This window comes from Rattus norvegicus, chromosome X, assembly GCF_036323735.1.
Source record: "Rattus norvegicus strain BN/NHsdMcwi chromosome X, GRCr8, whole genome shotgun sequence".
Classification (NCBI taxonomy): Eukaryota; Metazoa; Chordata; class Mammalia; order Rodentia; family Muridae; genus Rattus; species Rattus norvegicus.
In genome coordinates this window covers 51,206,824-51,218,979 of record NC_086039.1, presented here as the reverse complement: position 1 = coordinate 51,218,979, position 12,156 = coordinate 51,206,824, and the positions used below count along the sequence as shown (strand labels likewise).

General features: G+C 34.9%; 1 protein-coding gene across 10 annotated transcripts in view; it reads right to left on the bottom strand.

Annotated features, from left to right (window-relative positions):
* Positions 1-12,156, bottom strand: part of Dmd (dystrophin) — a 2,367,748-nt gene that overhangs the window by 2,218,866 nt on the left and 136,726 nt on the right. The gene's annotated exons all lie outside the window — the stretch shown is intronic.

Sequence of the window (12,156 nt, the reverse complement as noted above, 5' to 3'; positions counted from 1 at the left end):
TAATGCACTTCACATATCGAAGGTCCATCACCTATTTTTTTAACTCTAACTTTTAAAATTCCATTTTTCTCCAGAGGGGCTTTTGGGTCATAAACAAACTGAACCCCCATTCTATATAACATAGAAAATATATAATAGGGCCTAAATCGTCATGTCATTTTGTTCCATAAGTGATTGATGTTCCCAAATAATAGAAAAAACTTACATTCTAGTACACTATCAATAAACCCTCTTCTGTATCCTGACGTATAGTTTTACTAATTTGCAAGCCTTCCCCTTGATTATGTCTCCTAACTGTACACTAAGCTTCAGAACACAGAGGGCATATTAAATGTTTAATGTTGGTATTTATCTTTTTACAAATGCTAGATTAATGATATAATCACCACGTGGCTGGCACAAACAAATACTCTGGGATGGCATATACAAATTTCATCTTACATCATATATAGCTACAGTAAAATATTGAATCATGAAATTGTTAGTACAATTCATAGTTTATTCACCTTTCGCTAGATGCACATTCATTAATTTGAATATTTCTGTAACCTAGTATGCACCCATATCTACTGATATAAAGTCTATTGGCATGATAAAGACTACATAGGGTATCTCTTGTCCTAGCCCTAGCCTTTGAGAACTCTATTATAATATATATATATATATATATATATATATATATATATATATATATATTATCCTAAGATTCTGAAATGTAAATGTTTAGAGGTTTTTTAATTTGTTATTTTATTAATTTACATTCCAGATATTCCCCCCACCTCTCAGTTCTCTCTCCCAGAGTTCTTCATCCCATTCCACCTCCCCTTTGTTTCTTAGAAGGTACCCCCACTACCAGCATGCCCCTTCCCTGGAGCCTCAAGTCTCTACAGGATTAGGCACATCCATTCCTACTGAGGCCAGACAAGGCCTCTGATATATGTGCTGGGGTTCTTGGACCAGCCCTTGTATGCTCTTAGGTTGATGGTTTAGTATCTGGGAGCTCCCAAGGCTCTTGGTTAGTTGAGACTGTTGGTTGTCATCCCCTTCAGCTCCTTCAATCCTTTCCCTAACTCTTCCATAGGGGTCCCTGACTTCAGTCTAATAGTTGGGTGTAAGTATCTGCATCTGTTTCAGGCAGGTGCTGGCAGAACCTCCCAGATGACAGCCATATTATGCTCCTGTCAGTGAACACATTATAACATCAGTGAGAGTGTGAGGGTTTGGTGCCACCATCAACAACCCCTCCATGTGTTGGATCCCAAGTTGAGCCTGTCACATGGTGTCATTTGGAATTGTAAATATTAGTGTTTACAACTTTTTGTTGTTGACTAATACTTATGGATGGACAGAAGTTTGTTTTCAAATGACCCCTTGATTTGATTTGAACTTGACACTAAGGCCTGATTATTAGACCTTTATAATTTTCATTTCACAAAAGTTTACATTAGTTAGATAAATGCTTGAGATTAGAGGTGCTAGGTTATATCTGTATCATGTTGTTTTTGAGAATGGTTAGGTCATCATCCATTCTCACTAGCAATATATTAGCAATCTGTATTCACTGCAGTCTTTTTTGCTTTTAGCAACATTACTTCTTTTTTGTTAACATAATCAATTTGTTGGAGAGTAACCATCCATAACTCTCATTTGCATTTATCTTATGGCAAGTGTTATTGAATATCTCTTCTTGTACCTATTTGTCAACTTTATACTATATACTCTATTCTGTGATATTCCTATTCAAGTAATTTTCTCATTTGTAATTATTTATGGGTTTGAATTTTTGTTTTGAATAATCTTCCCATATTCTAGATATAGTCCCCTTGAGAGTTCATAAAAAATTAAGAAAGGAAAAACAGTACATGGCATTAAAAGTATCAAGCAATAATATCAAGAAACAAAACAATAGTTCAAGTTCTAGAGTAAAACGGAAAATCAGAAATCAAAGCATTCTGAAAATTCCACCTAAAACAGTGATCAGAAAAGGAAATCCATTGTTGCATATGATAAGCTTCAACACTAATCAAAGCACATTTTTTCTCATAAAATATTCATGAAGGGTCAGGTGTGGTAGTGAACACCTTTACTCACCATTGGTGTGGCAGAGGCAGGTGGATCTTAGTGAGTTCCTCATTTATATATATATATATATATATATATATATACATATACATATACATATATATATATATGGATTGCAGGCTGGCTGGGATCCTATCTCAAAAATAATTAATTAAAATAAAATATTCACAAAGCAGTTTAATCATTTAATCATTATTTTAAAATCTTAGTATGTGCAAATTGATGTAATTACACCCTTCATAAAGTATTGAGCATTAATTAACTCTCTCAAAATATTGACAAAGAAATCTCATGTATGTTGGGTTTGAGGCAAGAATCCTAGGAACCATCGATGTGTCTGGGTTAATGGATTATACCATATAAAGAATAACAACTATTACTGATTCTTCTATATATAAAACTCTAAGAAACAGTTCTAATTGTTATAGTTGGATGTTATGCAGTAGGGAAATTTCATCTATTTGAAAATTCTGATTTTTATTCAGAGGTAAGCTTGTGAGACGAAAAGACTGCTATCCTATTGAAAAGGATAAGGGAAGAAAGAGGATTTCCTAGAAAATCATCTAAAAAACCTCGGGCAGGAAGAAACACAGTGTATTTAGCCAGTAATGTGGCAAAAACAAGTGGAGACAAAGGGACATAAAATAAGTGAGGAAGTAGCTGTAATACCATGCTTATTCGGTATGTATACACACAGGTTTGTGTGTGTATGTATGTATGTATGTATGTATGTATGTATGTATGCTTCTTTGTAGATTTGATCTTTTGCTTTACAAGTATCCAATAAAAGCTAACAATGTAATTAAGTGTATGGTGATATACTCTAGTTTATAATTGAATAAATTTAAGATAATCGGTTAGAGAATATGGGGAAGATGGAGGAAGGATTATAGGAAGATACAGAGAAGCCTGAGTAGAAAGCAGCACTGTGAAAAGTTTCTCTTGTGAAAGAAACTCTATTGGACTGTGGTAAGGCAGAAGACATGAAGGGAAGCGAGACTGCACACACCTTAGGGGATAAAGCTGACATTGACTGACAAGGACTTAGAAACAAGCTTACAGAAGAGATAAGGGTATCAAGGATGAAATGAGTTTGGGGCTTTTGAAAAGTAAAGGACAGCAATGCCATTCAGTGGTGAAGAGAATGGTAGGCCAGGTGAAGTTGCACATACCCTGAATCTCAGCACTACGGGGATTGAGGCAAAACAATCACTAGTTCTTAGCTAACCTGAGATGTTCGGCAAACAAAAGCAGACAACAATAGCAACAACAACAACAGCAACAGAATTGGAGAACTGATCAGGTTTCATGTATTAACATTCTTTCACAGTGGAAATACCTTTGTCATATAGGGATGGGAACACCCACCAAGCAGATGAAATTATTACTTCAGAATTCATTTGGAAAAAGCAATCTGATCTAGAGGTAAAACAAGGCTAGTTTGGTGCAGACTGCTGTTAACAACCTGAAGGTGGTGCAATGAGTCATGTAAACAATGAGTAAGGAATAAATTAAGGAATCAGGGTAGGACTGAGTTCTGAACAATTCACATCTTTAAGGAAAAGTGAAGATCAGATTGTGAAGTATAAAAAGAAATAACCCCCAAATTGGGAACAGAGCAGGAAAGTACCACACCGATCCCCAAGGAAGACAACGTTCTTTAGAGAATCGTCAATATTGACCACAGCTGTAAGGTTTGAAAAGCAGGAGAAATTTGGTCAATTGGTTTTTGTGACTTGAAGTTCTTTACTTCACTTGAACTCAGCAGGGTGAAGTTTGAACAGAAAGCATAAAATAATGGGGTTGGGGATTTAGCTCAGTGGTAGAGCGCTTGCCTAGGAAGCGCAAGGCCCTGGGTTCGGTCCCCAGCTCCGGAAAAAAAAAAGAAAAAAGAACCAAAAAAAAAAAAAAGAAAGCATAAAATGTTAAGGACAAAAGGAAATTTCCTCTCGACTGATGTACATAAAGCCAGGGAAAAAGAAACCTCATTTAGTGTGTTGATTTTTAGTAAAATGAAATATGTAAATCTATTTTATTGAAAATTAACATAATTAACTGGTGATATAGTTACTTCAACTGTTAAACATTAACAGGGTATAAGTATTAGCATTCTGATAAGTAACACAACATATTAACCTATGATTGTAATTAGCCAAGGATAGCCTTACTGGACAATTAATTATTGGGCATTGTATCTGACTGTTACCTAACTCCTACTTTCTGCTAACAATCTTGAGATATTTTCCTGAATGGTAATGTTTTATGTGAATTTAATGTGTATATTTGTGGAGAAATATAGCTCTGGATAAGATGTGAAGAAAACTGCTTATGAAGTCAGAGAAAATCTCAGTATCATTTTTGATCATACAAATTGGCAGACTTACATGAATTTTGCTGTGTAGGAGGTATTCACTTTATTAGAAAAATAACTTCATTGTAATGAGCATACATAAACATTATACTGCTAGATTAAGGTATCCATTTCAACAAACACTTTCCTAGTGTTAAACTCTACCCAGTATTTTAGTGAACTTCTATACAGTCAGAATGGCTCTCTTGACATTTACAACAGATATGGATGCTATTTCTTTGATCTTTTTTCATGTTCGGGTAGTAAGAAACTTGAGATAGAAATAAAACATGAAATAAGTTAATTATCATAGATACCATTATAGGTGGTTCCTTTTAGAGGTTTAGAGGATGGATACAGGGTTATTCAAGGCACCCCAATGTATATCTAAGAAAATGCAACGTAGTAAGAACTTATGGCTTTTAATAAACAGGCCAACATCTCGAGCTTTTAAAATAGAATTCTCAAAGGAACCTGTATGGTTCTTATTAGAAGATATGACTCCTGAGAGTTTCATTTTATTTTATTTTTATGCTTTATTTTTACTGTCTCTAGACTCCGCTTAAGTCTGAGAAATTAGGGCAGCTGCCTAGTAAATGATCTCCAATCTTTCTGTTACAGGGCCATTTTTATGTGCCCTGACTCCAACACATTACAGCTGAGGCATCTTAGACAAATCACTTCTCTACCTCCATATCACTATCTATTAAATATGGAGGATTATGTTGCTCTGACTCATAGAGTTAATGTGATAATTAATTGAGATATAGGTGTTGTATATTTAGCACAACTGGACAAGTTGTACATTTTACCTCAAAGTTCAGGTGCCTCTGAAATAGCATTGTGCACATATAGGTAATTCTGTTAGTTTCATATGGAGGCAAAAACCAATGCCTTCTTGATGTCTGTCTTTGTATTACTGCTTCGGGTTTTGCTCTAATCCTCATCTCCATATGCTCATTTTAAAGAGGACTTGCATAGATTGGTTATTCAGTGATCACTTCCACAGTCCTGCTGTTTCAATATAATCACTTATGGCTGATGACTACTGGTAATATAGCACTCCTCATATTGCCCATGAATTGTATGAATTGTATGCATTTAGAGATGATTTTTATATCTCTGTGTTCTCTGGTGTGCAGTTGTAATTTCCTAAAAGGCATAGAGAACACAGCAGATATCTAACCATGTTTACTTATAAGCAAATAAAAATCGAATGGTAAAAGGTTGCCCAATATCATATTAATATTCTATCTCATTCTATTTACCCAAAAGGTAACTGATAAGAGCATTATACTTATCCATGACTCAATTTCATTACTTGAATGTTTTCTATCTCTTCAGTATGTCTCTGGCTTTACCTAGATGGAATTGTAAATGTTTTCTAAGGATTTTCACCATTTCTGAAGATATAAGAATAATCAATTCAACTAATGTTTCTCAAGAAGAAATTTTAGACATTTCTCCAATGAGTATCTATATTAACTAAAAGAACATTAAATAAAGTACAAAGTTACCTCGTCGTATCTATGCAATTCTGTATTCTCTAAAGGATGATTTTCCATATTATTTAACAACTCCGACTGAGCAATTGAAATTCAGACGATGATAAATGTTTTACACTGAAGGCTCATTTCATTATACAGTAGTCGGTTGAAATGGGGTTTCCGAAGAAGGTATTTTTAGGAAATGCAGAGTACAGGCAAAAGCTGAATACATTACACAATTTAAATATTTATCGAAGCTTTTCTACTAAGACAACATTTGGGCGATATCGCACTGAAATAGCAACATGGAGAGGAAATTAGGGGTAAATAGATGGCAGGGCCTGTGGAAAGCAGAGCAGCGAGGATGCAAGTGAGTGCCCCATTCACAAAGTCCTTACATTGAAGACGGAAAGGGACAGCCTGGCTCATCAACTTTTCACCTTGCTTCTGATTGCACCAGGTGTGTGTGTGTGCATGTGTGTGTGTGTGTGTGTGTGTGTGTGTGTGTGTGTGTGTGTGTGTGTGGGAGTGTGTGTGTGTGAGGGAGTGTGTGTGGTGTGTGCCTGAGCATGCTTTGGTCTCCTATTAAATTCCTGACCTCCTTCTCTTTACACTTAGTAGACTTCCAAGTTGCTCTAATCCATTCCATGTCTCGTACATTTAAATCCACAAATAAATTCATTTCTAGACTTTGATCCCCATTTCCAATGTAACACAACTGCTTATAAACAGAACAAACATCTATATCCATCCATCCCCTTTTTCATCATTCCAGATTTCTTTCCTTTCTAGTGTTTTGCTTGTAAGCGGCGTCACTATGTACCAAATCATGTAAGTCCTGAAGAAAACTTTGTACAACTCCATCCCTGTGCTATTAACAATCTATCTGCAAGGAAATCAGAAATGCATGTATTTTATTTATAGAGTCAGCCATTACAGTCAGAAGAAGCACCTTCTTTTGCACCTTAAAAGAATTTCCAGTTAGTGACATCTAACCTATGAATTACAAATCCCTCTTTAATGAAAGTGATATCTTTCAGAAAACAGATGAATTTTATCTATGCTCTCTCTAAAACCCACAAAAAGATTGGCCAGTGCTCCTACAAAGAGAGTGATCACTTCGATGACATTCAAGGATCTAAATATTTGAGACATAGCTTATTCTGGGAGCTTAAGGCTTGTTCCCACACATTTCCTCACTAGCCATACTCTAAGAAAGCTGACCTTGCTACAGTTCTTCATACCAAGATCCCCTGCCACAGATGTTTCACTCTGATAGGAATTGTTTTTGCTCTCTCTTTCCCCATGTAAAATTACTCTGCTACCTCGCTCTCCTCACACTATCATTGTCTTAGGAATACCTCCCAAATGTCTAGGGTTAGCATAGTTCCCACTCTTACATGTTCTTATAACAATGTGGTTTTTGTCTATAGTTTTCAAGTGAAATGCAAATAGAACAGTTGGCACATCTATGCAAATCTAGCCCTGTGAGTTTGGTTATTTAGAACATTATATGTAGAAAATCGCACTCAGGTGACATGATTATACTAAGCAAAATACGGTTCTCAATAATACGTGATGCATAGACCAATGAATGAACAGATACTGAAGCAACAGCTCTAAGTTATTCTTTAAATAATGGTTATCCCAAACCACACATACAAACTTTATGAAGCCACTTCTTTTGAGATTTTCATCTCTGGATTGATTTTGAGAGAAAAATCTATTTCCAGGCATTTAAAGGAAAATGCTGTCAAGGCTCTAGGCATGAGTAAAGTGAACCCCTTTGATAACACTTGATGCGTGCTGAAATAGCCCATTAGAGATGGGCTGTGTACACCTAATCCAGAGGAATCTTCTAGCCCTTTAGCAGCTGTTCACATGGCTTCTGCTCTGCCCTTCAGCCTCTCCTTAATCAGGATTCCCCAGCTGTCTAAGCTTCCCGTAAACTCTTTTGGTTAACCACCTACATGCCAGCATATCCTGCATTTAGCCATGCTCGTTCAAGTTTCAGTTACTATTTGTTTCTCTTATTTTTCAGGGCATGAAAGTTTGAAGGGTGGGTCACATTACAGCTTCTATCACTTTCCCAATTGTGACAAGCCTACCTTTATCTATTTCATCACTGATTAGTTTCTAATACTGCTATCTGAAGTATCAAAACAAATGACAAAGGAACTACTCGCTTTTCTTTGGATGAAAATACTTGGATAACTCTGAAGCTGTGATTTGTTCTTACTTTTTGAATTTACCTTTATGCACTTTCCAAGGTGAAACTCTGAACCGAGAACGTGTGTTGATTATCTTGCCCTTTAAGTCAGTACTTGGGCAAGGAACCACTACTGCTGCAATCTGATAAAGGAGGAGACAAGTTGTGTGCAAAGGAAGATCAGTGCCAGGACTGAGCAAAAAGCCACTGATGTTCATACCCTTTTATAGTCCTGACTCTGTAGCAGTTGGAGCCAAAAATGGAATAAGCAAACGGAGAGTGATTTAAAACCCAAAACAAAAGAAAAGAAAACAAAAGCCAAGGATACATTGAAAACTTGTAAAGAGTGAGGCTTTTGTTCGCCCAGTAACCAGGAAGAACATAAAGTACTGGCGAGTTAACTGTCCTTAACTAATAAAATGCTATAGTGATGAAAATTAAATGCATCAAAGAGTCAAAGATAAATCACCAAATAATTGCATATACTTTGCTCACTATGCTTTCCTTCATTTACAGATGTAGGATTTTGAAAATAGACGCTAAAAGCATGGCAATTCAAACATCTGGGTTGTTCTTTAAAAATGTTTTAATGCTATCTGTCTTCAAAACCCATTCGACTATCTACATTCTCCTGTTATTACATGTATAAATACCGACTTTAATAATGCATTTACTATTTTTCTATTCTTCAAAACAACCATATTTTTCTACTTATACAGATAAAATACATGAACTAAAATAAAGTGACTAATAAAAACAGAGGCTAAGCTCTTCATTTTTCTCTTTCATGAACGTGGAACTACATAAGTAAGAGCAGTCTATAAAAACTGCAGCTTTCATAACTGACAGAAAAATCACTTTTATTACATCTTTTTTTACAGAAAATTAATTCTTTAAAGTTTTATGGAATGAAAATATTTAATTAGCCATTCTGGAAGATTCACTTATGAACAATGAAAACAAGAGTAAGAACAATATTTTATTAGCATGTCAGAGGGATGACAGCTCCATTCCAATTAAACAGTAACCATCTATTCTCCTTCACTTTCCCTTAGTGAAGAACAGTCAAAATCGTATCTAGATTCATCTTCAGTGTTAGGAGCATGTCTTTTCTCAGGGTTTAATAGTATAAGCCAAGTATAAGGATGATGAGTTATCATAAAAGCAAGCAAGCATGCAAACAAACAAACAAACAAAGAGCAGCAACAACAAAATCCAGTTATCCTTTTAAGCAAACAAAGTCTTGAGGAGCCCAGGCAACCCTCTATCTGGAATCAAGGATGACTTTGAATTTCTGATCCTCTGGCTGCTATTACGGGCATGCACCACCACACCCAGTTTTTGCAGGGCTGTACAGTCATACCAGGGTTTTGTGAATACTCAGCTAGTACTCTATCAATTTATATTCACTCTTCACTTACCAAAATCCCAAGGCATTTTCAGTGAATGAAATAAAACTAAACAAAATGATATTTATTTTTCTGTGAGACAGTTCTCTTTTAAATCTGGCAACATAAAGTACACTATAATATTATTGTTTGATCTTTCATATGTGTAAGAAGCAAGATGTTGGAAGCTGAAAGGTGTTGGAGTACTGTATAGGATAAGACCCTAAGAAAGGTAAACCCATGTTTTGACAGGAAAGGAATACTACTGATGTGACTCAGGACATTATGAATGCTATGCAATCATTATATCACTGATCATATACCAGACCATAACATGTGTTTTAAGTAGAGAAAATGCAAGTCATTTTCCTTGTTTGTTTGTGAAAATTTATATATGGTCTGAGGCATGATCCACAAAGGGTATATTTTTATGATACATTGCTAATGAATGCAGTTGCATTGCATAGAACAATGAATTTTTTTCCTATATTCAGTCTCCTAACTTTTCCAACAAAACTTTTTAATACGGCAGATTGCCTTAATGAAAGAATACAAACTTCCTAGGACAAAAGCACGTCTTTCTGAGATAGAATGAAAACCAACCAAAAATTATTCATGGACGGACCCTTGGCTCCAGCCGCATATGTAGCAGAGGATGGCATTGTCTGGCATCAAAATAGGAGAAGTCCTTGGTCCTGTGAAGGCTCAATTTCCCCAGTGTAGGGGAATGCCAGGGCAGGGAAGTGGGAATGGGTGTGTGGGAGGGGAGCACCCTCATAGAAATGGGGGGGGGTGGGAGAGGCGGGTTCTTGAGAGGAAACCAGGAAAGGGTATAACATTTGAAATGTAAATACATAAAATATCCAATAAAGAAGTTAAAAAAATAAAGAAGAAAAAACCATTGCTTCTTACTGAAACAAATCCAAATCTGTACTATATACATGTAAATTATTTATTTGCACATCAAAAACTTATCTTCAGTGATGAATGCTAAACTATATTTCTGTGTATTTTTAAAAATTACTTAATTTTGGATATAATGTTCCATAAACATTTTAAAATAAAGGAACAACATCAATGTAACACATTATAATTTCCATATTGATATTATATAAAAAGACAAGAAAAATCCTCTTATTAAATTAGAAATTATATCATGAATTTAAAGAGGATTTTCTTTTTTCAGTTAACATGCCCTTAAGAGATCTTATAATTAAAATTCTAAAATATAACTTTGTTAGACTTCAAGACAAATTGTGCCATTTAAATATCTGAATGAAATGTCTACTTGCAATGGACTACTTGAATATTCTAAATTATATGTGTAATGCTAAATGTAAATCTTTGTCTTAATGCCATAACCTTTTCATTCGAACAGTAATGTTTTGAGATTTCAAAACAATTAAATATGTTCTTCAAAGTCTTAAAATCTTAAGCAAATTGAGATACAAGACTCAAATATCAAAACACCCAGCTAGTTCACTGTTAAAATAGCAAAAGCTTTCGTGCACCATAACCATTAGAACAACTTTTTTTTCCCTTAAACCTACTGCTATTTTGCAGAAGCATTATTTCACTGTTTAGAAATGCTGTCTATAGCACAGCTGAGCATAAGCTTGCCTTTCTCCACTTAAGAACTGCATTTCTAATCAATAGTCTTCAACAGTGCTCTGGGCACTGGTTTTTTTATTTTTGTTTTGAAGGCTTAATTATCTCCAACGAATTATCTCAATAATATTTATAAGTTAATACAAAAGACATCAAAAGATATAATTGAATTGTGTATACCTATGTGTTACAAAAATATGTAAGTGCTTCATGTATTTTGCACTGAAATAAAACAGAGCAGCTTTTCCTTTAGGAAATAATAGTGAAGCTCACAAAAGAAATGTTGGAAGCAACCACAGAAACAGGTGGTATACAGTGAAATGGAGGAGCATCTATATAAAATCAGTGCATGCATAACCTTGATTTCCACAACCTTTTTCTGAGTATGTGCTTGACTTTTCTTTTCTAGAATTTGTGAGTCATGGATCATTAGCCATTTATGAAGATTTCTATCTTCATTCTTAATTATAAGCATGACTACAGTTCACAAGTCAAAAATAGTGAGAAAATGATAATCTTCAACCATATCTCTGGGACACACTGGCTTCATGATGGATTATTTTTATGTTATTTTTGTTGTTGTGTTTGGGTCAATTTTTAAAATCATTAGTCACAGCTGACTCTTTAAGACTAAGTGGAAGACATTTTTAAATAAAGGTCTGATCTAAAAGTTTTACTGAACTGCTAGGTCACAGTCAACATGAATCACCAAATGACTTACTACAAAATGGGATTACAAGCTTTCTAGTTTTTATTTTGTTTTTAGATCAACACACTGCATGGTTATTTTCCAGCATGAATTGTACCATTATTTAAAGAATAATCACAATATGACAAAGAGCAGTATATTCAAAAGATGAAGTATAATTTAAAAAAAAAACTTAGAAATTCTATCTTCATGTACACTGTCAAAGACAACCTATTTTCTTTACTTTCCCCTATGGTGTGCCAGATAAAACCTTTTCAAACTTCAGGGCTCACTTATTTCCATAAAGAATTAGTTCACTGAAATACATGTCAGTTCACAACTGT